Source organism: Phyllostomus discolor, chromosome 6, assembly GCF_004126475.2.
Source record: "Phyllostomus discolor isolate MPI-MPIP mPhyDis1 chromosome 6, mPhyDis1.pri.v3, whole genome shotgun sequence".
Lineage (NCBI taxonomy): Eukaryota > Metazoa > Chordata > Mammalia > Chiroptera > Phyllostomidae > Phyllostomus > Phyllostomus discolor.
The window spans coordinates 60,902,771-60,929,255 of record NC_040908.2 but is presented as its reverse complement, the minus strand read 5'-3'; the positions used below and the strand labels follow the sequence as shown (position 1 = coordinate 60,929,255).

Here is a 26,485-nt window from a genome sequence, read left to right as displayed (position 1 = left end):
CATCAGTCTCTTTGAGGTCACTGCTGTCGCTCTCAGGACACTCCTCCCAGGGCTTTCCCTTCCAAAGCAGAGGTAGCTCCTCTTCCTCATCATTTATAGAGCCTGCCTCAGGGTATTGGGATTTAGGGTGATGTTCAAGAAGTTCTTTACTTCTCATGAGACAAGCAACACTTATTAAAGTGCCATCGTTCAATTGTTCTGGTGAAATTTGTTGTTGATGTTTTAAGGTGCATTACATACCTCTGGGGGATAATGGGAGTTTTGCAGTGTGAAATAAATATTCTTGTTTTGTAATATTCTCGGTGCTTGGCCTTGGGAATAAAACCCAACTGTCTTGGCCTTTAGCAGATCTTAGAGTGCTGAGCTCAGATTGTTATTTGAAGGGTTTAAGGACATTCAATAGCCTAAAGTTAGTGTTCCTGAGTTGATAGTGAAATTTTTAGGGAATTTGTCTTGCTAAAATCCTATAATATTAATAAATACTCACATGCTAAAATATAGTATTTGTTTGACACATTGAGATTTATATACAAGGTAAGGGACTACTAATTGCCTGCATCGATCTCCTGGGGCAGTTTTCTTACATTATTTTGGAAACCTAAAGAGCCACTGTTCTAACTTTGTCATCATCTACATTTAATACAATCTTTTGTAAAAGGAAGGTGCTTTGATTTAAAGGTGCATTTATTTAGACTTTACAAGTTTGAAATTTGTGAACATCTTTACCTAAGTCAAGCCTTTTTTTATTTAATAAATAATTATTTTAGTTTTGAAAAAGAACTTAAAATTTTATTTTTCAGTTACAGTCTGCATTCAGTATTACCTTGTGTTTGTTTTGGGCATGCAGCCTAGTCGGTTAGACAGTCCCACACTGTACGAGGTGCTCCCCCACCCCCCACCCGCGCCACCCTCGCCCTGGGCCGATGTTTCCAGTGCTCACCTCGCACTGTAGGGGGTATTCCGGTGTTATCGGCTGTATTCTCTCCGCTGTGCTGTACTTCTCTGTGACTGTCTTGTAACTATTATTTGTGCTTTTTAATCCCTTCTCTTTTTCCACCCGGTCCCTTGAATCCTCTTCCCCTCTGACAACCATCGATCTGTTCTCTGCATCTATAAATCTGTTTCAATTTAGTTTGTTTATTTTTTCTTTAGATTCCACATATAAGTGAAATCATATGGTATTTGTCTTTTTATGGTTGACTGATTTCACTTAGCATAATACCCTCTAGGTTCAACCAAATTGTAAGATTTTATTCTTTTTTATGGCCACATAATATTCCATTATATATAGGGTCTGACAGAAGTTAATACCTGCTTGAGTGTGGTTGGCAGGGTACGTGAATGTCTCACACAATATGGATAGCAATTTGAATATTTCACCTAAAATGTCATATGGTGTGCTTGAGTATGATATTGTTACGTCACAGAATTACATACTTATGATTTTGTAATAAAAGATTTTGTAACAAAAAGGGGGCATTATTTGTGCTGGACCCTGTATATGTACCACAGCTTTTTATCCACTTGTTTATTGATGGGTGCTTGGCTTGCTTCCATATCTGAGCCAGGCCTCCTTTTATACTTCCAAATGGATGGGGAAAAGGCTTGGAAGTCAATTTTTGTCTTAAGCAAGACATCTTTGAAGGAAGGTATGTAGCATAGAAGGAAGATAATGCATTTAAGAGGCATTTTAGAGCATTATGGTTATGCACTAGAGTATCATTTATTTCTTGAAACATTTTTAAGGTTCATATGTAAGCATTTATTATTTATAAATTAATATTTTTAGAAGACCTTGAGGTTAAGCTGATGAGGTTAGAGTTGTTCAAATTTAGGAGGAAAACTTGTATGATATATTCCTGAGACTTTCTTTTTTTAGTGTAACTCCCCTACGTTTTATTCATAAACAGTAAAATGCAACCTTAGTGTACAGCTCAATGATGTTTAACGTACACATATACCCAGATGACCACCACTTGGATTGCTTTGTTGAATGCTTCCATCACTTCAGGAGGTTAGTATAGAGTTTTCATTGCAGCATAACTATACAGAAAAGTGCACTTGATAAATTTTCGCTAACATGGCCACATGCCCAGCACCCAGGGCAGGAAATGGAATGGCACCAACAACCCAGAAGCCCCTTGTTCTCCACCCTGCCAAGGTTAATCACTGTCCTGAACATCTCTGAGCATAAATTATTTGACTGTTGTAGACCTTCACATAGATGGAATTAACCTAGCATGCCCTCTCGAGGGCTTGGCTTCCTTCTCTCAGCATTACTTTTGTGACTCACCTGTATCGCTGTGTGTAACTACTGCCCATTGGTCGCTCTCATGGCTGTGTGGAATTCATCAGAATTTTTGGGATGGTGGTTGATGGAGTCTTCCTTCTCAGTGAGTCCAGACTGTAAGATCGTATGCACTTGTTTTGCTAGAAGGTGAGCCTTAGAGACCTAATTAATTCCCTAGGACCCCTTTCTTCTCCTGTCCATCTGAGAGTGGCTGGTTCCTCCCTCCTTGGTCTCTGTAGCTCTGAAGAAGGAAATCAGTGGGTGCCTGATTACACAGTGAGCTGGGGGTGGGGTGGTGGTGGTGGTATTGCCGAAGGCCAGTTCTCGCTGGCTCTTGAGCCCACTTTCCTGGCCAGCTGCCTGCAAGAGGCAGAGAGCACTGGAGCCAGGAGAGCCTGCCTGCTCAGCCTGCCCTGGGAGGAGTCCTGAGGGCCTCTGCCCCAGGCTCCCCACCCACCTCCTGGATTGTAGCGTGGGACAGGAGGATTCTAAGAGACTGAGGTACAGCTGAGGCCGAATTACTGCAGGTAGTGAGAGAAGCACAGAATCCAGAATCCTTAGAATTCCTGCACTGTCACCAGCCTGTCACTTTGAGATGTTGGCTTTGAACTTTGTTTTCTTATCTTTCAAATGTGAACACTAATACTTCTCCTACCATCCTGTTGTCAGAAGCAAGTAAAACAGTAAATTGGAACATACTTCATAAATAGTGTACACATATAAGGGGAAGAGAATAAACATACAGTGCCTTCTGTAAGCTAGTTCTCATCAGTAGTTTTACATTTGATTCTCAGAATTTTACAAGTGCGCAGTGTCATCCCTACTTGATAAAAGGGAAAACTGAAGTCAATGAGTTTAGCAGCCTTGCCCATGATCACACAGCTAACAGCTGGGGGAATTTGGGCTTGATGTCAGATGTGTTCGAGGTCGCTGTGCCTCTGAGTCTCCACCAGCCTAGGGTGGTGGGTGTGAGGCCCCGAGACTAGACGCATGGCGAAGGATCCTGGACGTCTGTTGTCCAATTCAGCGACTGGCCGCCTGTGGCTGGCTGTTGAGGACTTGAATTATGGCCAATGTGACCAAGGGGTGAAATTTTAATTTTATTGAATTTTAAATTAATTCTAATGAAGGTTAAGAAGTAATACTTGATTCATTGATTGGAAAACTTTTAAGTATGTTTGGGAAAACTTGAGAATGTAAATCTCCTTTTTTAACCTATAAATTTTATGAAAGTATTTCTGATGAAAATTTAGTGTGCAAATTGAGTTGTGCTTTGAGTAGGAAATGCTCAACAGATTTGAAGACCAAGTATGAAAAAAGAATATAAAATATATCATCAATATTATTTTATATTGATTACATGTTGAGATGACAATACTTTGAATGTGTTTGGTAAATGAAATATTTTATTAAATTTAATTTCACCTTTTGTTTCTTTTTTAATGTGGCTTCCAGGAAATTTAAAATTAGATATGTGGCTCATCCTATATTTCTTTTTTTTTCATTTTTTAAAATTTTAATTGTTGTTCAAGTACAGTTTTCTGCCCTTTACTCCCATCCCAGCCCATCTTCCCAGCCCTTCCCTCCTCTCTCCCGTTTCCACCACCCCTTGTTTTTGTCCCTGTGTCCTTTATACTTGTTCCTGCAGACCCTTCCCCTTTTCCCCTGAAATTCCCTCCCTTCTCCTCTCTGGTCACTGTCAGCCTGTTCTCTGTTTCAGTGTCTTTGGTTATATTTTGGTTGGTTGTTTGTTTTGTTGATTAGATTCCTGTTAAAGGTGAGATTATATGGTATTTGTCCTTCACTGCCTGGCTTATTTGGACATATAGGAAAGAATAAACAAATGGTATCTCATCAAAATAAAAAGCTTCTGCATGCCTAAGGAAAACAGTATTAAAAAGAGAACCAACCGTGTGGGAAAACATATTTGCCAATGATACCTCAGACAAGCGTTTAATCTCCAAAATTATTATAAAGAACTCACATGACTTCACTCTAAGAAGACAAGCAACCCAATTAAAAAGTGGGCAAAGGACTTGAACAGACACTTCTCCAAGGAGGACATACAGGGGGTCCAGAGACTCATCCAATTATTTCTGTCAAGCAGTGCTGATCCAGATCATTCTGGCCAAGCGTGTCTGAGGCAGGTCCACTGGGAGGCTGAGCTGCCTGTGATTGGTCCCAGCACTGCCCTCTCTGCCCACCTGCCTGGGCAGGGCTCAACTCTGGGGAGCCTCTCAAAGCCCGTGGCTGCCTCTTCTGGGCTCTGCTTTTCTCTGTTGACTTGCAATGCTCTTTGACGTTAGGACATCACCATCACACACACACACACACACACACACACACACACACACACACACTTTCTCTCTCACTCATACTCATTGTTTCTGGACTTTACATCTTGTTCCATTGATCTGTTTGCCTATTTCTGTGTCGTATTCTTAATGACTGTAGCTTTATGCTACATTAAAAAAATTGATAATGATGTCATTTTCCTTAATGATTCTTAAAATAATTTCAATTATGATTTTGTTAATTTCTAGATGCATTTACATTTTTCATGTTAAGCCCTATAATCCAAGAATCTGTTATCCTTTCCATTTATTTTAGTCCTCTTTTTTTATTTTATGGAGTTCTTGACCTAGATTTTGCTCAATTCATAGTTTAATCATTGTTTTTATTAGAAATTTTGGTGATGTAAAGACTTCTGTCCTTATGTTTTCCATCTGGTTACTAATTTTTACATATTTATTTAATCACTTAATTAAAACCATGTATTTTAGCACTATTAGTTGACCACTTGCTTACTCAGTGAGCAGACGTGCCATTGATAAATAATTTTGTCTTTACCTTTGCACAATTTGTTTCATTTCTGTTTCTTGCCCTGGTGTGTTGGTCAGGGCACTCAGGACAGGATTAAGTAGTAGTGGTAAGAAAGTGCATTCTTCCTTTCCCTAACTTGAATGAGAATTCCTTTGATATTTCACTATTAAATATGATTCTGGTAGTTGATTAATCTTTGTGATGTGAATGAAATGTCCTTGAATTTCTGTTTCCTAGGAATTTCATCAGAAGCAGTTGTTGCTATTAGTGGAAGTAATCATTGAGTTTTTTTTAATTTTTTTTTATTTTCTTTTTATTTTTTTTTTTATTTCAATCATTGTTCAAGTACAGTTTTCTCCCCCCTACTCCCGTTCCAGCCCCTCCCCCCAACCGTCCCCCCTTCCCCCCATTACCCCCCACCCCTAGTTTTTGTCCATGTGTCCTCCAAATTTGTTCCTGTAATCCCTACCCATTCCCCCCTGAAATTCCCTCTTCTCTCCCCTCTGGCCACTGTCAGACTATCCCCTATTTCAGTGTCTTTGGTTATATTTTGCTAGTTTTTTGTTTTGTTTTGTTTTGTTGTTTAGATTCCTGTTAAAGGTGATATCATGTGGTATTTGTCTTTCACTGCCTGGCTTGTTTCACTTAGCATAATGCTTTCCAGCTCCATCCATGCTGTTGCAAAGGGTATGAGCTCCTTCTTTCTTTCTGCTGCATAGAATTCCATTGTGTAAATGTACCATAGTTTTTTGATCCATTCATTTACTGATGGGCATCTAGGTTGCTTCCAGCACCTAGCTATTGTAAATTGTGCTGCTATGAACATCGGGGTGCAAAGGTTCTTTTGTATTGGTGTTTTAGTGTTCTTAGGATAGAGTCCCAGCAATGGAATTGCTGGGTCAAAAGGCAGATCCATTTTTAGTTTTCTGAGGAGGTTCCAAACTGCTTTCCATAATGGTTGTACCAGTCTGCAGTCCCACCAACAGTGCACTAGGGACCCCGTTTCTCCACATCCTCTCCAACACTTGTTGTTTGTTGCTTTGTTTATGATGGCCATTCTGACTGGTGTGAAGTGGTATCTCATTGTGGTTTTAATCTGCATCTCTCTGATGGCTAGCGATATTGAACATCGCTTCATGTGTCTTTGGATTTTCTGTATGTCCTCCTTGGAGAATTGTCTGTTCAAGTCCTTTGCCCATTTTTTAATTGGGTTACTTGTCTTCTTAGAGTGGAGTCGTGTAAGTTCTTTATATATTTTGGAGATTAAACCCTTGTCTGAGGTATCATTAGCAAATATGTTTTCCCATACAGTTGGTTCTCTTTTTATTTTGATACTGTTTTCCTTAGCTGTGCAAAAGCTTTTAATTTTGATGAGGTCCCATTTGTTTATTCTTTCCTTTATGTCCCTTGCTCTAGGAGACAAGTCAGTAAAAAAGTTTCTGCGTGAAATATCTGAGATTTTCCTACCTACGTTCTCTTCTAGGACTTTAATGGTGTCACGCTTTATATTTAAGTCTTTTATCCACCTTGAGTCTATTTTTGTATAAGGTGTAAGTTGGTGCTCGAGTTTCATTTTTTTGCACGTAGCTGTCCAGTTCTCCCAACACCATTTGTTGAAGAGGCTATTTTCATTCCATTTTATGTTGCTGCTTCCTTTGTCATATATTAGTTGACCGTAGAGGCTTGGGTTTATTTCTGGGCTCTCTGTTCTGTTCCATTGGTCCATGTGCCTGTTTTTATGCCAGTACCAGGCTGTTTTGATTACAGTGGCCTTGTAGTATAGTTTAGTGTCAGGTATTGTGATTCCTCCTACTTCACTCTTCTTTCTCAAAATTGCAGCAGCTATTCGGGGTCGTTTATGGTTCCATATAAATTGTTGAAGTGTTTGTTCTATGTCTGTGAAATATGCCATTGGTACTTTAATAGGTATTGCATTGAATGTGTAGATTGCTTTTGGTAGTATGGACATTTTAATGATATTAATTCTTCCAATCCATGAACACGGTATATGTTTCCATTTGTTTGTGTCTTCCTTGATTTCTCTCCTCAGTGTTATGTAGTTTTCTGAATACAGGTCTTTTACCTCTTTGGTTAGGTTTATTCCTAGGTATTTTATTTTCCTTTTTGCTATTTCAAATGGGATTTTTTTCTTTCTGCTTCTGCTGTTTCATTGTTGGTGTACAGAAATGCCTTTGATTTCTGGATATCGACTTTGTATCCCGCTGTTTTACCAAATTCATTTATTAGGTCAAGCAGTTTTTTGGTGGAGTCTATAGGATTTTCTATGTACACTATCATGTCATCTGCAAACAGTGACAGTTTTGTTTCCTCCTTTCCGATTTGGATTCCTTTTATTTCTTTTTCTTGTCTGATTGCTGTGGCTAGAACCTCCAGTACTATATTGAATAGAAGTGGTGAAAGTGGACATCCTTGTCTTATTCCTGTTCTTAGTGGAAAAGATTTTAATTTTTGCCCATTGAGTATAATGTTGGCTGTAGGTTTCTCATATATGGCCTTTATTATGTTGAGGAATGCTCCCTCTATTCCCACTTTACTGAGTGTTTTTATTATAAATGGGTGCTGTACCTTATCAAATGCTTTTTCTGCATCTATCGATATGATCATGTGGTTTTTGTCTTTGCTTTTGTTTATGTGATGTATTACATTTACTGATTTGCGTATATTGTACCATCCTTGCATACCTGGAATGAATCCAACTTGGTCATGGTGTATGATCTTCTTAATGTACTGTTGGATGCGGTTTGCCAGTATCTTGTTGAGGATTTTAGCGTCAATGTTCATCAGCGATATTGGCCTGTAGTTTTCTTTCTTTGTTGTGTCTTTATCTGGTTTTGGGATTAAGATGATGTTGGCCTCATAAAAAGAGTTTGGTAGTCTTCCATCTTTTTGGATTTTTTGAAATAGTCTGTGAAGGATAGGTGTTAGTTCTTCCTTAAATGCTTTGTAGAATTCTCCTGTGAAACCATCCGATCCAGGGCTTTTGTGTGCTGGGAGTTTTTGGATTACTGCTTCGATTTCTTTTGCTGTTATTGGTTTGTTGAGGCTTTCTGCTTCCATTTTATTGAGTTTTGGAAGGTTATATTTTTCTAGAAATTTGTCCATTTCATCTAGGTTTTCAAATTTCTTGGCATACAGCTCTTTGTAGTAATTTGTTACAATCCTTTGTATTTCTGTGGTATCTGTTGTAATCTCTCCTCTTTCATTTCTGATTGTGTTTATTTGGGTTTTCTCTCTTTTTTTCTTGATGAGTCTGCTTAAAGGCTTGTCGATTTTGTTTATCTTTTCAAAGAACCAACTCTTGGATTCATTGATCTTTAGAATTGTGCTTTTAGTCTCTATGTCATTTAATTCTGCTCTGATCTTGGTTATTTCCTTCCTTCTGCTTGCTCTGGGCTGTCTTTGTTGTTGTTCCTCGAGTTCTTGTAGACGTAGGGTTAGGTTGTTTGTTTGAAATGTTTCTAACTTTTTTAGGTGGGCCTGTATCGCTATGATCTTCCCTCTCAGGACTGCCTTGGCTGTGTCCCATAAGTTTTGGGTTGTTGTGAGTTCGTTTTCATTTGTTTCCAAAAACCATTTGATTTCTTCCCTAATATCATTCTTGACCCATTCATTGTTTAATAGCATGCTGTTTAATCTCCATGAATTTGAGTGTTTTGGGTTTTTTTCCTTGGGGTTGGTTTCTAGTTTCAGTCCCTTGTGATCCGAGAAATTGCTTGGTATGATTTCAATTTTTTTGAAATTGTTGAGGCTTGTTTTGTGTCCTATCATGTGGTCTATCTTTGAAAATGTTCCATGTACATTTGAAAAAAATGTATATTTAACTTCTTTGGGATGGAGGGTTCTGTAAATATCAGTAAAGCCCAGTTCATCTAGGGTATTGTTCAATGCCACAATATCTTTGTTGATGTTTTGTTTGGAAGATCTGTCCATTTTTGATAGAGGGGTGATAAAATCCCCCACAATAATTGTGTTGCTGTCCATATCTTTCTTGAAGTCCTCTAAGATTTTCTTTATGTATTTAGGTGCTCCTATGTTGGGTGCATATATATTTACTATGTTTATGTCTTCTTGGTGAATTCTTCCCTTGAGTATTATGAAATGACCTTCTGGGTCTCTCTTTATGGATCTTCTTTGGAAGTCTATTTTGTCAGATATGAGTATTGCTACCCCGGCTTTTTTCTCCTGTCCATTTGCTTGGAAAATTTGTTTCCAGCCCTTCACTTTCAACCTGTGCAGATCTTTTATCCTGAGGTGGGTCTCTTGTAGACAGCATATGTGTGGGTCATGTTTTCTTATCCAATCAGCTATTCTATGTCTTTTGATTGGAGCGTTTAGTCCATTTACGTTTAAGGTTATTATAGATAAGTACTTATTCATTGCCTTTTATGTACGTGTGATCCTCTCTCACTCTCTCTTTTCCTTTCTTTCCTTAAAGCAGTCCCTTCAGCATCTCTTGCAGAGCTGGTTTAGTGGAGGTGTATTCTTTTAGACTTCTTTTGTCTGAGAAGCTTCTTATTTGGCCTTCTATCTTAATTGAGAGCCTTGCTGAGTAAAGTAGTCGTGGTTGCAGGCCTCTGGTTCTCATTACTTGGATTATTCCTTGCCATTCTCTTCTGGCTTGGAGTGTTTCCATTGAGAAGTCAGCTGTTAGCCTTATTGGGGCCCCCTTGTATGTTACTTCCTTCTTCTCCCTTGCTGCCTTTAAGATTCTCTCTTTGTCTTGAAATTTTGCCATTTTAATTATGATGTGTCTTGAGGTGGACCTCCTTGGGTTCCTCTTGATTGGGACTCTCTGTGTTTCCTGTATTTGTGTGACTTTTTGTCTCATCAAATTAGGGAAGTTTTCCATCATCACTTGTTCAACTAGGTTTTCTATCCCTTGTTCTTCTTCTTCTCCTTCTGGTATCCTTATTATACGGATATTATTACGTTTCATATTGTCTTGCATTTCTCTTAATCCCTCTTCATTCTTTCTGAGCCTCTTTTCCCTTTCTTGCTCTTTCTGGGTGTTTTCTTCTATTTTGTCCTCTAGCTCGCTGATCCGATCTTCTGCTTCATCGATCCTGCTTTTCATTCCTTCTACTGTGTTCTTCATTTCAGAGATTGTATTCTTCATTTCCTCTTGGCCCTTGTTGAGAGTTTCTATTTCCTTTTTTATGCTGATGTAGTTTTCATTGAGTTCATTGTAGCTTCCCTGTAGTTTCTCGTAGCTCATTGTGAGCTCATTGAGCTTCCTGACAATCACTGGTTTGAATTCAATATCTGATAGTTGAATTGCCTCTGTTTCATTTAGCATTCTTTTTGAGGCTTCCTCCTTTCCTTTCATTTGGGGAGTATTTCTTTGTCTTCCCATTGTTTGTGAGACTCTTCTTGTTCACCTCAGCTTCTTATATTGATCTGTTCTGGCTCCCTCGGTTTATGATGTGAACTTCTTTAGTAGAGTAGCAGTGAGTTTCAGTGGTACTGTTTCCTTGACCCCCCAAGCTCGCTGGTCTTGGGCTGTTGTTTAAGTTGGCTTTGTGTTTGCCTTTGGGTTCTGATTGTTGTTGAGTCTTTCTTTGGTGGTTCCTTCCTGCCAGCTGGTTAAATATGGGTCACTCTGTCCACCACCTTCTGTATTTTGTTGTGCTGGTGAGGGCAGGTTGTGTTGAGGCTGGTTCTTCTTGATGCAGCGATCTGTTCTTTGTTCTTTCGGTTCTGCCACAATCCTTGGTCCTCCGTTCTCAAAAATGCTGAAATATGTTGGTTGCTTGCCTTTCCACTCCAAAGATCGGTCAGGACTCTCTCCCCTGAGCAGAGGAAAGCCAAATCTGCTCCTTCCTACTCCGACGCCATCTTAGATGATCATTGAGTTTTATGAAGACTTTTTTTGGGTCTCTGTTGTGAAGTCTTCTTTATTGGTGTATAATTGACATACAGATTATATTATGTCATAATAATTATAATATAAATTATATTAGTTTCAGATGTACAACATAGTGATTCAATATTTTATATACTGAGAAATGATCCCCACAGTAAGTCCACTGGCATCTGTCACCACTGTGCATAGTTACAAACATTTTTTTTCTTGTGTTGAGAACTTTTATGATTCACTCTCTCAGTAACTTTCATTGGTATCTTGATCTTATGGCTTTCTTTGTTTCTCTGTCTGTAGATTTCTCAGTAAACCATCCTTGTCCAGTTGACCCTAAACTTCAAGGACAGAGTGTAGGCTCACCAGTCGCTATCCTCCTAGCCCCTATTCCTGTGTACCTTTAGTCAACACATCCATTAAATTCCTGCTGAGCATGGAGCTGCGTACAAATGTTAAGGTGTAATCTTGTCATTGCCCTCCAGAACCTAAGGATGTTAGAATACAGACCTCAGCTTAATAGGTGATCGGCTTTTTGGGGGCAGGACTTAGCACTATTTTCCCAGGACTCAGCACCATGCCTGGCATACATGGAAGCTTAGTAAACCTATGTGGCATAAGTGATTGAAGGAGTATGTAACTCTACCAGGAGAGGGAACAAAAGTCCTGTTTCTGTTCTAGTTCCCTCATGATTCTGTTATTTTGCCCCCTTCTCTTTTTCCCTTCACCTCTCCTCTACTACCTGAGAGCTAACTGTTTCCTGGGCTATTGTGATTTGGCAGGAGGGGAAGCATGCCTTCTTTCTGCCTGTGGATTTGATCTTGCCATCTCGGGAAAGATCCTGGCCTTCCCCCTCCAGCATGGAGTCAGGATGGGACTTCCATTCTCTTTCATCCGAAGTGCATGCCTGCTTGGTACTGCCAGCTGCATGGCCATTACCTCTGTGAACAGAGCATGTGAGCCCAGTGCTGGAGGCTTAGAGACGCAGGGCTCACCTCTGAGCCACCTCATTTCCTCCCCGTCCACACGGGTAGGTTCCCATTAAAGATTTAGTGTTCCCTAGAGAAATGGTTTCCATGGTCATACCCCAGTAGGCTTCCGTGCACAAGGCCCTAGGCATGTCTGCTTCTGCTTCGGGGCTGACAGGAAGATCCTGGCTAACCACAGGATTTTCCTGCCCACTTAGAAGTCGGGGTAGAACGGGGTGGGGACTTGAGACAGCCTCAGTCTCCTCAGCATTGGAGCCATCCTTTGGGACCCAGTCACACCTAGGGTTGGGGTCTGAGTCATGGGATCTGAAAGCTAATGTGATTTCAGCCAACAGATCTGGGGGTGCCCTCCGGTTTCCACATGCAAGGCCTGCACCGTGGAGGTTCAGTAGCCCGAGAGGCAGTTAGTTGGATGTAAAAGTCTTTTGTAAACCCAAAGTGCTATTTATTTATTTGAAGAAACACTGATTTGGTCCCCTTATTTATTCATTTATTGGTTAATTTTTGTATGTGCCCCGACTGGGAACTAAACCTGCACCCTTGGCGTATTGGTTCGACACTCTAACCAACTGAGCCACCCAGCCAGGGCCCTGCGGTGCTCATTAGAGGGGGCATAAGTGTTCTTGTCTGATTTGCTGTTGGCACAGATCCCTTCTTTGTTATTGTTTACTCTTGCTAATAGATGGCACTCACATATTTCATATTTGCCTTTCAGCTCCCACTCTTCTGCTGGGCTTCCCAGCTCAGGTTTCACTCGCACTCTTGCCCTCTTAACCCCTAGGACCCCAACAGCTCACCTTCTCTGCTGAAAAGTCATTTCCCCCCCAAAAGTAAAACTTAAGCCAGAGATTTTCAACCCTTTTCATCTTATGGCACACAGAAACTAATTACTAAAATTATGTGGCACACCAAAAGATATATTTTTTGCTGATCTGACAAAAATAGGTATACTTTTGATTCATTCACACTGGATGGCTATTGTTGTATTGGCTGTTGTTTTTTGATTTGACAATCTAAGGGGAAAGAGGTTAGTGCCCCCGGCTAAGTAGTCACGTACTACATGTTTTAAAAATTCTTGTGGCACAGCGGTTGAAAATCGCTGCCTTGCAGTAGACACACTCCTGGGTCTTATAAAAAGTACATTTTTTGAGTCATAGTTTTAGGTCTTGGGAAAGGCAGACCTTGCTTCTCTGGAGCCAGTTCTCGTTAGTTGGGTCAATCACTTAATAGAAGAGATAACTAGCTTTAAGATGGGGTGCTTGAAAGGTCCAGAGCGGGGCAGAGTGGTGGAGGCAGCCCTGTGCCCAGGAGCTTGTGGTCTGGAGGATGAGGAAGGACAAATCCAGGAAGAAGCCGTGTCTCTCCATCCCTGGCTGTTGTTGATGAATGTTAGAACAGTGGGGGGTACAAGGGGCCAGCTGGCCTGAGAAAGCTTCCTGAGGACAGAGGGTCAGCTTTTTTGAGGGCGGGGTGGACCTGCCAGGCTCAGGGGAGACCCATCCCAGGAATACCACCCAGTGTCTTGTTTTGTATACCTCACAGGTCTTTCCACACATCCTCCCCTTAGTGTGTTGAATCTTGAGAACAACCCCATGAGGCTGGCAAGTCTCTGTTCCCAGAGACCTTGGCAAGAGTGGGATTGTAGGCAGATCAGAGAGCAGAGGCCACTGGGGGTTTACTGTTATAGTAATCGTGGCCGTATAGCCTGGGGTTGCAGAGAGACTGTGCAGGGCTGGCCTGGGCTCCCTGGTCTTCTGTTTTCTCATCTAGTTCTGCTTCCCAGGGCTGCCACCTGACAGATTCACTCGTCTCCTGTGCTGAGGAAGTTACTGCTCTCTCACCAGAAATCCCAATAAAAGCTTGTGGTCTCATCTTCGACTGCAACGTTGGTGGGTGACTGCTCTGCATTTTCTATACTTGAAATGGAATGTGCTTGAAGATGGAGATTTTTAAAAAAATATATATTTTTAGCCCTGGCTGGCGTAGCTCAGTGGGTTGAGCTCGGGCTGCGAACCAAAGCATCGCAGGTTCAATTCCCAGTCAGGGCACATGCCTGGGTTGCAGGCCACGGCCCCCAGCAACTGCACGTTGATGTTTCTCTCTCTCTCTCTCTCTCTTTCTCCCTCCCTTCCCTCTCTAAAAATAAATACAAAAAATCTTTAAAAAATATTAAAAAATATATTTTATTGATTATGCTATTACAGTTGTTCCATTTTCCCCCGTCACTCCCCTCTACTCTGTACACCCCCTCCCACTGACATTCCCCCCCTTTAGTTCATGTCCATGTGTCATACTTATAAGTTCTTTAGCTTCTACATTTCCCATATTATTCTTGCCCTCCCCCTGTCTATTTTCAAACTACATTCTATGCTACTTATTCTCTGTACCTTGTCCCCCTCTCTCCTCCTCCCACTCCCCTGTTGCCAACCCTCCATGTGATCTCCATTTCTGTGGTTCTGTTCCTGTTCTAGTTGTTTGCTTACCGTGTTTTTGTTTTAGGTGTGGTTGTTAATAATTGTGAGTTTGCTGTCATTTTACTGTACATATTTTTAATCTTCTTTTCCTTAGATAAATCCCTTTCACATTTCATATAATAAGGGCTTGGTGATGGTGAACTCCTTTAACTTGACCTTATCTCAGAAGCACTTTATCTGCCCTTCCATTCTAAATGAAAGCTTTGCTGGATAGAGCAATCTTGGATGTAGGTCCTTGCCTTCCATTGCTTGGAATACTTCTTTCCAGCCCCTTCTTGCCTGCAAGGTCTCTTTTGAGAAATCAGCTGACAATCTAATGGGAACTCCTTTGTAGGTAACTGTTTCCTTATCTGTTGCTGCTTCTAGGATTCTCTCCTTCATTTTAATCTTGGGTAATGTAATTATGATGTGCCTTGGTGTGTTCCTCCTTGGGTCCAACTTCTTTGGGACTTTCTGAGCTTCCTGGACTTCCTGGAAGTCTATTTCCTTTGCCAGATTGGGGAAGTTCTCCTTTATTATTCATTCAAATAAGTTTTCCACTTGTTGCTCTTCCTCTTCTCCTTCTGGTATCCCTATAATTCAGATGTTGGAATGTTTAAAGATGTCTTGGAGGTTCCTAAGCCTCTCCTCACCTTTTTGAATTCTTATTTCTTCATTCTTTTCTGATTGGATGTTTCTTTCTTCCTTCTGGTCCACTCCATTGATTTGAGTCCCACTTTCCTTCCCATCACTATTGGTTTCCTGTACGTTTTCCTTTATTTCACTTAGCATAACCTTCATATTTTCATGTAATTTGTGACCATATTCAACCAATTCTGTGAGCATCCTGATTACCAGTGTTTTGAACTGTGTATCTGATAGGTTGGCTACCTCTTCGTCACTTAGTTGTATTTTTTCTGGAGCTTTGATCTGTTCTTTTGTTTGGGCCATGTTTTTTGTCTTGGTGCACCTGTTACATATGAGGGGCGGAGCCTTAGATGTTCACCAGGGCGGGGTAACCCACGTCACTGGGTTGTGACACTGTATGTGTGGGTGGGGTCTGAGAGGGAACAATGGTGCTTGCTCTGCTCTCTGCCAGATCTCAGTCACTTCCCCGGCTTCCCACAAGCAAATTGGGCCCTTTTGGTGCTGATTCCCGTGTGGGTGGGCTTGTGTATGTTCTAGGACCCTGTGGGTCCCTCCAGCAAACTCTCATGTGGGGCTGGGAGTTTCTCCTGCTGCCACCTCAACCTCCACAGGTATTTTCAATCAGTGGTTTGAGGCTTTATTTCCAGGTGCTGGGACCCTGGGTTGTGAGGACCGTGTTGCTCCCCAGTTTCACCTGGTTTATCTGCGCGCAAATGTGGCACCAGCTGGTCTGCCACCCACTGCCTTGCCATGAGCCCTCTCCCCCCACCAGCTGCCTGACTCTACCCTTACTACTGGTCTGGATGAATGTGTCTTCTTTAACTCCTTGGTTGTCGGACTTCCATACAGTTTGATTTTCTGTCAGTTCTGGTTGTTTTTTTTTGTTTGTTTTTAAATTGTTGTTGTCCTTCTTTTGGTTGTGTGAGGAGGCACAGTGTGTCTACCTATGCCTCCATCTTGACTGGAAGTTCCCATTTGAAGATGGAGATCTTGACATTTTATTCTTCCTTGGTAGGTTTGGTTTAAAATAAAGGCACAGAAAAAAGATGTGAACTCTCTGAAAGGGAATTAGGTCCTAAAATGTGGGAAGATTTGTTTGTGAACATGAACATCCTTAATCTTTGAGGCATTTGAGCTTCATGGGCACACACTGTCCTTCTGCTAGGAGCCCTTTCCCGTGCTGGCCCTTGGCTGGGGGCTGATTTAGTTTGCACGTTATTTCCTGTGTGAAGACTTCCAGAGCCCAGAGTTGACACTCCACAGTCCTCTCAGTGGCTCTGGGAAGCCTCTTCTGGAACCTGATGCCTGCCTCCTTCAAAGGTCCTGGTTCCTCAGTGGCGTGGCTCTGCTCTCTTGGCCCTTGCACCCCAGCTCCTAGCACGTGTCTGGCATGTGGGAGGGGCTCATGAGTGGTTGTTGGCCAGTGAGTGGATCCCCGCTGAGTGTCAGCCAGGTGAGGTATGTGGAAGTTGGATTTCAGTGGACAGAGCTCAGAAAGACCCATGGGAGGCCAGTGTACTTGTGGATACCTCGGCTAAAAATGGCATACAGCCTGAGTGTGTGCTAAGTATCTTAAAAAGTTGGATACAGGCTAATAGCTGTGTTAAGGCTGGCATCTTAAAATTCACATGAAGTCCATTCTTTTTCCTTTTATCTCATTCTTTTGCCTTTTTACATTTTCCCAGCATTGTAATATAATATTTTTGTGTTCTTATGCATAGCGGGGTGAAGTGCTAAAGTTACTGTAAGTACCCTAGGCCTGTGACATCTCTTCCTCTAATTAACCTTGTCTTGCTTCCACATGGAGCTGCGGCCGTGGGCGTGGATGGGCACTGTCTTCATACGCTGGCAGTCCGGGCTGGGCATTAACTCTCCCAGGGGGTCTTCCACAGGATTCCTTCGCCTTGGCAATCTCTTCAACTTCTTATTTTTTTGACTAGAAATGGAAAATTAAGTCTGCTGTGTCCTTATGGCTGGCAGTGAAGTTCGTGAGCTGGAAACAGGCCTGCTTGGGGCTTGAGCCTTCTCTGGTCGTCCTTATCTGGGACGCACTTCATGAGCACTCAGCATGGGCTCGGCGCTCTATTTCTTGTCTCAGGGACTCAAAGACAAAGCAGGCAGTGATCCTGCTGTCCCTGGCTCTGGGCTGCCCCTCTGAAGTCCAAAGTGAACTTAAAAATACTTGGGTATTTTTGTCCTCCTACATGGCTACCACATGTGCTGTTGGGGTTCTGACCTCAGCTGGATCTGAGCCTGCCTGGTGGCCTTTGGGGTGATAAGAGAAGCACTCCAAGGGGCGCTGCAGCCTTGTGTCTGACCCGTGTCCTTGCCACCTACCATGGTGAACTAGGTTGGGAGTGGAGAGCATCTTTGAACCCTCACAGCCAGATCTTCCTTGGTGGGTCAGCCCCAGGATGCCGTGGACTCTAGGAATGACTCCCAGTATGTTACCTCAGTGAGGAGGGAGAACTCTCTATCCCTCCCTTGAGGCTGCCTCCCTAGCAGGGACTCATAGCAGGGATGGATGAGGCAGAGTCTACCGCTAGGAGGAGAAGGGGTAAGAGGAAGGGGAAGAATACAGGTGGGGCCAGGCTAGCAGTTACCTGGGACCCTCCTAAAAGCCAGTTAAAGTCTCAGTGAGGCTAGGTGTTCTGTGACTCAGGAAGGAAGCGAGGCCACCCTGAACTCCAGAGGTGGGCGTTGTTGCCATTGTAGAATGTCACCCCCAGCATTATGGCTCCTCTTCTCTGTCATCTTTTCATTTATGCCTTCTGACACATTTGTGCTGTCTTCCCTCCCACACCCTTCCATGAGGCCTTTCCCTTTCCATTTACAGTCATTCAGACCTTAAAGGTGGCAGCTCAGTGAGGGCTGCAGAATCATAATATGTGGACACCTAACATAAGAGACCCTATTCCTGCCTCCCTGCATCCACCCTAGGTGAGGACCAGGTTCACAATGAGCCTCTGCTCTTGGCAGGTATGTTGCTTATCACTGAGCAGAACATCAGCAGGTGGGTGCTGCTGACTGACCGCTCAGGGAGAGGACACTCTGGGAGTGCTCTGTGCTGTAAGGGGCTTCCATAGGGTCCCCAGTTTGCTTTGTGACCTAACAGCTGAGTTTGCATTTGTAACGGTCGTAGACTGGATGCTGTCTGATGAGGCTGCTGATGTGGTCAACCCAACCTTTGGGGTGCTTCAGGGTGAAAACCCTTTTGGATCGCCCTGTAAATCTAGTGTTGAGAAAAGGGAAAGTGTTGAGATAATTTGTGACTGGACCCGAACTCAGGGTCCTGATATCTGTCTGTGGTCTCCCCCAGCCCCCACTGTTGCTCCCACCTTCTGGATTTGGGACTTCCAAGAACTTTGCCAGCCCCTTCTTGGGCATCTGCTCTGCCCACCTCCCCACTGCACACCTTCTCCACTTCTGCCGAGTCTCCCCCTCCCCCTTTCCCTGCTCTGCTGTGGGGCGTGACAGTGCACAATATAGGCACCATTACCTAGAGGACTGAAAAGAGAAATGGAGTGGGCAATGAGAGAGGAAATAAGCAGCAGGAGGGGGATCAGTGAAGGGATTCTGGTAGGACGAGACTGGAGTTTTATGTTTGCTTTGTGGGTCTGTCACTTAGGAGATGAAGTGGAGATCACTGTTAAATAACTTCAGTGAACATGAGGGACTGTATTAGTTTTCTAGGGCTGCCATGACAAAGTACCACAGACTGGCTGACTTAAACAACAGAAATTAATTTTCTCACAATTTTAGAGGGAAAGAAAATCTGTGAAATTCTTTTGAAGTTTGAGGTCAAGGTTTCTTTAGACTTGGTTTCTTCTGAGATTTCTCTTGGCTTGTAGATGCCGTCTTCTTCCTGTGTTGTCACATGGTCTTCCTGTTGTATGTGTCTGTGTCTTAATCTCCTTTTTTTCTAAGGACACCAGTTGTGTTGACTAGGGCTTACCTTAGTGACCTCGTTTTAACTTAATCACCTCTTTAAAGGCCCTGTCTCCAAACACAGCCACAGTCTGAGGTATTGGTGGTTATGACTTTTTAGGGGACACAGGCCAGCCCATAACAGGTACCTGGGTAAAGCTGCAAACGTTGAGCAAGGGGGTAGATGTTGGCATCATTTCAAAGGTGCCTCATTGTAGGAATCCAATTCAAGCTGCAAATCTGTGTGTACACAGTGTGTGTGTGTGTGTGTGAGAGAGAGAGAGAGAGAGAGAGAGAGGATGAAAGAGGGGGTGTATCCAGCAATGCTGAGAATATAGTAGACACATGCATTGTGGTTAATTCTCTTATAGCAAAGTATGATAGTTTCTGAGGATGTCACTAGAGAATGTGGGCACAGAGCTTTGGGTGCCAGAAGCTAGGGAAGGGAATGGTAAGTTTAGCTGGATGCTTATCTAAGGTACTAGAGGACTTTGGGTGGCGCCAAAGGGAAGTTGATATGAGAACTGCTACTGGTTAATTTGAAATGTCCAACTTAATAAGAGTGTCATCTAGCTAGCCAACTTACCCCAGTTTGTGTTCCTATTAACTGAAAATGGTATCTGTATCCTTTTTGCAAGATGCACTGCCTATCAACTTGACCCAGCAATCCCACTTCTTTGGATTTGTCCCATAAAACAACCGGGTGAGTGACAAAGCTCAGAAACGTAAATGTCTATAGGGGCTGGGCAGGTGATGTGGATGGATGGAGTGGCCTGTGTTGGGAGAGGGGAGTGACAGGAACTGTGGCAATCGGGAGGTGAAGTACAAGGAGGGCAGTGGCCTCTTGGATCTAGTCAATTGTCGCCTGTGTGGAAATCTGCCCCTAGTGTAGCTGGATTTTCCTATTTTTTTTAATGAATACTTTGGAAGTGCATTATATAGTTTATTTTTTCATTTTTATTGATATATAGCTTTTATACAGCACTGTATACATTTAAGGGATACAGCATAATTATTTATCTTTCATTATTGTGAAGTTATGACCACACATGGTTAGTTAACATCCATCGTCTTGTATAGATATATAAAAGAGAAAAAGAAAAAAGTGTGTTTATTTCCTTGTGATGAGAACTCTTAGGAGTTACTCTCTTAACAACTTTCCTGTTTATCTTTATCTTATAACTGGAAGTTTGTACTTTTTGACCACCTTCATGCAATTCTCAGACCTCTGTATTTTTTTGAGAGAAGTCAGAAGTCCAGAGCTTTCTGGGAAGTGTCCTGGTTTTTAAGTGTTGGTAACTACCTAAAAATTTAACACATTGTGTAGTAAAAATAAGACTTAGCTGTAAGCCAGATGGGGCCACCATTTTCTACCTACAATGTCAGGCCAAATGACATTGGCCAAATCAGTGGTTCTTAAAACATGTCCCTGGACCAGCAGCATCCGCATCACCTGGGAAATTTGGTATAACCCGTCCTCCAGGTGATTCCGACGCGCAGATGCTGTGCCGGCCAAGGGCGGCAGGCTAGGGTGACTGTGTGAGCATTTGCACAGGGTGAGATGGGGGAGAGGTGGGAAGCCTCAGTGTGCTCTGTGGGCAGAGGGTGGCCCAGAGCTGTGCACAGGGCGAGTGACAGCAGGAAGAGCAGTGCTGGAGGTCATGCGCCTGGCAGCCGAGTGTGGGCTGTGGCGGGGCTCAGACACCGGCCCCTGCTTCAGGGGTACCGTAGTTAGCCAAGGATGCTGGGCCATGGGTCCAGGAACTGAGGCAGCTGGGGAGGCAGATGTTTGACCTCTTTGTTGTGCTCTGTGTGGGCCTGATTGTGGCCATCCTGTATTTGTTGTACAAGAGAACACCTGACCTGGATGCTGGTCTTGGATGTTGGAGGAAACCCAAAACGAGACAAAGGCCAGCAGCAGGTTGGACTCTACCAGTAATACAATGCATAGCGATTTGGATGAACTGCCTACCACTTAGGCCTAATTAGCCTCAGTACCAGGTCAGAATGTGGTTAAGTGTGTGCAATTAGCTTTATTGTGCATTTTATGGGGTTCTTCACATGATTCTTTGTAGTTTATTGTTCCTGAAGCTTGTTGATCTTGTCAGAACTTTAAACAATTTAAAGGAGAATGACCTTGCAGGGCAGAAATTAAAAGAGTGGAGTTTTTTAGGGAGGGGCTAAGATAGTCCACAATGTTTAGCAGAGGTTGTAGTGTTCAAGGCCTTGGCCTTGGAGAGATTGGGATTTATTCTTGTTACCCAGCATTGTGTGGGATTTGAGGGAAGACATGTATTGGTTGGCTCAGGCCGCCATCACAGAGTATCACAGACTGAGCGGCTTAAACAACAGAAATGATTTTCTCACAGTTCTGGAGGCTCCAAGTACAAAATCAAGGTGCTGGCAGGGTTCATTTCTGATGCGGCCTTGCTCCTCACCTTGTGGATGGTTGCCTTTTTGCTGTGTCTTTACATGGCCTTTTTTTTTTTTTTTTTCTGTGCATGCATGGAGAGAGAAAGCTGTGGTGTCCCTTTCTCTTCTTATAAGGAATGAAACCTATGGAGCCAGAGCTCCACCCTTAATGACCGTATTTAACCTTAATTACCTCCTTAGAAGTCCTGTCTCCAAATACAGTCACATCGCAGATAGGGGCTTCAACATACGGTTTTGGGTGGTGGGGGCACAGTTCAGTCTGTAACAGTATATGTGCTCAGCCAGCCGTCGAAGTCAGGGTAGCATGTAGACTGTGTAGAAAGGAGAGAGAGAGGAGTCAGGAGACCTGACCAAGGAGAGAAGGGGAGGAGAAAGTTCGGGTGGGGGAAGGAAGAGAAGAGAGGGAAGGCCCAGTCTGCCAGGTGCACTCTTCCAGGTTTCCTCTGTGTGTCCTGGTGTGCAGGGGCCCTCACCACTTACAAAACAACACTTTTGTCTGGAATGTCACTGAAGATCACCATCGCTGCTCCTCATGCTTCAGTCCTTTTGCTGAGAAGAGCTCAGGTCCAAGTTTTGAGAAGCACTTTTTCTCTCCCTAAAAAGCAGACCTAATGTCCAAAAAGTGTATGGAAGCTCTAGCTCCGGAGTCTGGCAGCATCTATTCACATGACAAAAAGAGGAGCAGGACTTTTGTCACCATCTTGCTTTGAGGGGCCAGTCTAGACTATTCTAAAGGAAGAGTCCCCTTTTAGATTAGGAAGGAGGAGGGATTTTAAAGAGTAGCTGGGAGGAGAGAAAATAAATGAACTTGAGGACATTTCCACTGCCTGGATGCTCAGTGAGGTGGGAGAGGCAAGGGCCAGGAATCCTAAAGGTGTCCTAAACATTAGCTGGGCTGAGTGGCCTGAGGACAAGGGAGACCTTCCTCTTGTCGACCAAGGGTCAGTGGTTGTTGGCATCAATTTAACACCAATGGGACTCCTCAGTTTGGGTGCCATGAAGAAGGAAACTTTATTCAGTACAAACAGGTCAATTATGAAGCAACACTGGCTGTTAGGAGGCCCTGGGGCAGGTGGCCCTGATGCCAGGCCCCTTCCTGATTGGATAGCTCTCTGCTCTGGTAAGGTATCTTTGATATTTCACTTTTTTGATATTTGAATGGGGAACCAGGGAAACATAGTCTTCAGTTTTTAGTGGAAAGGGAAAGTATACTCCTGGAGCCAGAGGGAAGTTCGCTTATATAAACAGAACTCTCTGGGTCCCTGATTGGCCTGTCTTTGGGCAACTGAGGGCTCCAAACTCTCCTGGTTTGACTGGTCCAAAAAGCACTGTGCTGATTGGTCAGAATGGCACCTCTTTGGTTGGTGAAGATACTGATGGGCTATAGCTGCACGCCTACAGTTGGACTGGGAAAGCTTCAGTCTTATTGGTTAAAGTACTGTTTCAGGAACTCCTTTGTAAGGGCTGGCTCAGATGGCAGGAGCACAGTAGAGGAAGGCAGTTCAGTGTGGGAGGCAGGCAGCTTCGTGCAGGATTCTCCCTCCTGTGTGGTTTGCAGGTGAGGCCTGTTTTAAAAATTCTGCTAGGCTCTCCTTATAAATTTGAACCTGGTTAGCCACCAGGAGTCCTTCCTGGTAGGTCTTCTTTCTCGGGGTCCATATCCTCCTGCTCCCCAACTGTACTGCAAGGGCCTCAATGGCTCTCAAAAGTGAACTAAGAAATGTAACAATCCAACGCTCCAGAAGGTGAGGCCTGGGCCTGAACAGATGTGAAGCCCTTTGTTTGGAAAGCTGGGAGGCTGGTGGGGTGGTGCAGGGCTAGTGTGCACCGCATAATGGGCGGTGCCTTTCATATGCAGAGCAGCCCTTTGATCTGAGGGGGATGAAAGTGCTGGAAAGTGGAGAGGCTTGATGGGGGCCTTTGTCTTTGACTAAAAAAGGCATCTGCTGGACTGGAACCCCCTCATCTGCCCCTTCAGCCTGTGGGCTCTGCAACAATGCCCCAACTGGGATCTGGGTCTCCCCACAGCCAAAGAAGTCTCGGTAAAGTGAAAGAAGCCTGCTGCAAATGTTGGATGGAGAGCTAAATCACTTCTTTCCACAGTCCAGAAAGAAAGGGAGGGAGAAGGGCTGTGGGAAGGGGAGAGTGGAAAAGAAGATTTGGGGGGGGGAGTGCGGGGAAGGAAGGAAGGCTGAGATCTGAACCCTAAAGTAAACCCTCTGGTAATAAGCTTATTCATTTTCCCAGTGAACACAAGTTTTCAGAAGACAGTGCAGGTGGGGTGACTATGTGTTGTGAGGAAGAATAGTGTTTAGCTAATTAGAGGTGAATTTGAGTACAGCGATAATTTTTTTAAAGGACAGTATAATACAAGGCAAGTACTAATGTGAAAGTAGAAATACATCTATCTTGCTGTGTTTTTGAAGGAAAGAAGTCCTTTTAAGTTTTTGCACTGTTAGAAACTCTGATAATTGGAGGTTCTTTCATAATTGTAATAAAATCCAATGGTTCTTCATTTCTTGGTGTCTTTTACCTTTCTTGAAATCTCAACCTATGAAAATTAAGAGACTAGAAACAAAGCAATTGGAATTTGTCCTAGAGATGAGAATTTTCTGCTAGTAGGTGATTTTTGAGTCTATTCTGTGGGGTAGAAGTATTCTTTGGATGTCAATCTGATGGTTCAGCCAGTGTTATGTCACTGAGTCACATGTCTACCCACATGTAATTGGCATGGCTTGTGGAGGGAGGGGACAGGCAGAATCATGTAGGGGGTTGGGAGAGGAGAGAGCACATTGATTGGCACCTCAGGTTCACCCAGCAGGACAGAAGGGTCTGAAATAAGAGAATGGTTTTGTGGATTTGTTTTCTCCAGAGGTAGAAATTGACTAGATAGTAATCTCTGGGTGAGGAATTGACAAAAGAATATCCAGACTAAGAAAAAGACTTATTTATTTACTTATTTTTTATTGTTGTTCAAAAAGTCTTATAAGAGTTTATTTGCTCCAAACTGACGATTGCTGGCAAGCAAAATCTCAACAGACTGAGACAGTGCTCCAGAGAATGGCAGTTTTACAGCTTATTTTATACGTTAGACTCAAAAAAGGAGGAGATGTAGGGGAGGTCACATGAAATGCATTGGTGGTAGATTAAGAGGGCAGGAGAATGCAGGTGGCAGGGATGGGAGGGGAGTGGAACCTCTGAGACTGGAGAAAAACCAGATGGAGAGACACTTCTTTTACACTGGTGGGCCCAAGATAGTTAACATTTACAGCACACAGACATGGTATGTGGACAACAAGATCATGTGGTCTCACGCTCTGGTGCTGGTGATGGTGCCTTGGAGGTGTCTGGCAAAGAAGATTACTCTGGCATTTCCAAGGTATATTGTTTTAGATGCACAAAGAGAACAGGTAATTTCAAAGATAAAGATTGACCTTTGTCAATCTTTGTCAAGGAATCTACAGACCCAAGATGTGACTATTCACCATGACTCGCTTTTGGTTAGGAACTTTTACGTTCAGACCACTGTATGTGATTACTTTGGTCTCTGGGTTTATAAAGCCCACCATCCAAGCCTCCCTTGGGCTTGTCAGGTTTAGTATGTGGCCCCTTTATCATCGACAGGGGCACTAGTTACAAAACATGGAGGGTAAATTTAAGGCTGTCTGAATCTCTTAAGTGGTGCTGTTATAAGCAGGCTAGGGCATTCGGGAGCTGCCATGCCTTGTCTTAGAAGGTACGGGACCTGAACAGTCAGGCCTTTCCTTAGGGGGAGCTGGCTCAGACACTGTGGTGAGATCAAGGGCAGTCCTGCTGCCCATCCTGCAGTTCTTCTACCTAGCCTCTCAGGGGAAAGAGCATGAGCTTTGGAGAGCGTGCCTCTGGTTTGAATGCTGGTTCCCCCATTTCCTAGCATTGTGACCTTGGGCAAGATACTGAATCTTTCTGAGTCTGTTTCCTTTTCCGTAAAGTGGGTATGATGACAAGCATCACAGGATTGGGCTGAGGAATAAATGAGGGGCCCTTTGTAGAGTGCCCAGTGCATGACAGATGTTTGCTAAAAATTTGCCATTACCTTTGTTCTGATCGTGGGGGTGGGCTTACTTGTGCCTAGCTGTATGTTCTTATATCCCATCCTGCTGACACATTTTACACCCTTGGTTCCTCTTGCCTCATTCTAGTTCTTTATTTCTAGGCATTCTTTTCACACTAGCAGGAGAAACCAGGACAGAGTGGCGGTTGCATTCTATTTCTGAATCCAGTAAGCTTGTCGCCTTACTTGCCTTTACCCTGTGTGTTTGTCTTGGAGGGACTGGTTCAGAAACCTGGGGTAAGCCGATCAGCACACAGCATTCCTCTGGTGGCTCATGGAGGTGGGGGTGTGAGCTTGTGTCCTAAACTTCTCAATCACGTGGACAAGAGGAGAGGTTAGGAGAGAGATTTTCTTTTGTCTTGGCTGGGCTGGAGTTGTTCAGTTGTAAACCCAATCCAAGAGTAAAACAGTTACCTGGACCAGGAAACCCTGCTCTTCCTAAGCTCCTAGGCTTTTGGCCTTCTGCTGTGTGAAACTGTTTCTTTATAGTTTAAACCAATTTAAGGCCTGTTTGTTCTGACTCCCACTGTTTCTGTAACTGCTCCATATGAACTCCCCATTCCTGACCAGAAATCACTGTTTCTCTTTACAGTTTTACTAAATATATATTCTAAATGGCATGTTGTTTGGTCTTGTTTTTGAATTGTTCTATATATGGAACTATATGATGTATCGAATGCATTCTTCTGTGTCTTGCTGGTTTGCTCAACATTGTATGATATTCATCCATGCTAATGTGTGTGGCCACTATTCACTTTCACTGTTCTGTGGCACTGTGTTGATGCATTTACCACAGTTTGTCAGCTCTCTTTCAGATGGACATTGGAGCTGTTTCCACTGTCTTGCTGTCTCAAATTATTTTGCTATAAATATTCTCGTAGTTGTCTCCTAAAACATACTTGTGAGAGCTTGGTTCTCAGGTGCTGTGGTTTTCCTCTCTATTTAATTAAACTG

The 26,485-nt window shown here is 43.2% G+C and overlaps 1 protein-coding gene across 1 annotated transcript in view; it reads left to right on the top strand.

Annotated features, from left to right (window-relative positions):
* The window catches only part of TRABD2A (TraB domain containing 2A), a 66,525-nt gene that overhangs the window by 9,049 nt on the left and 30,991 nt on the right, over window positions 1–26,485 (top strand).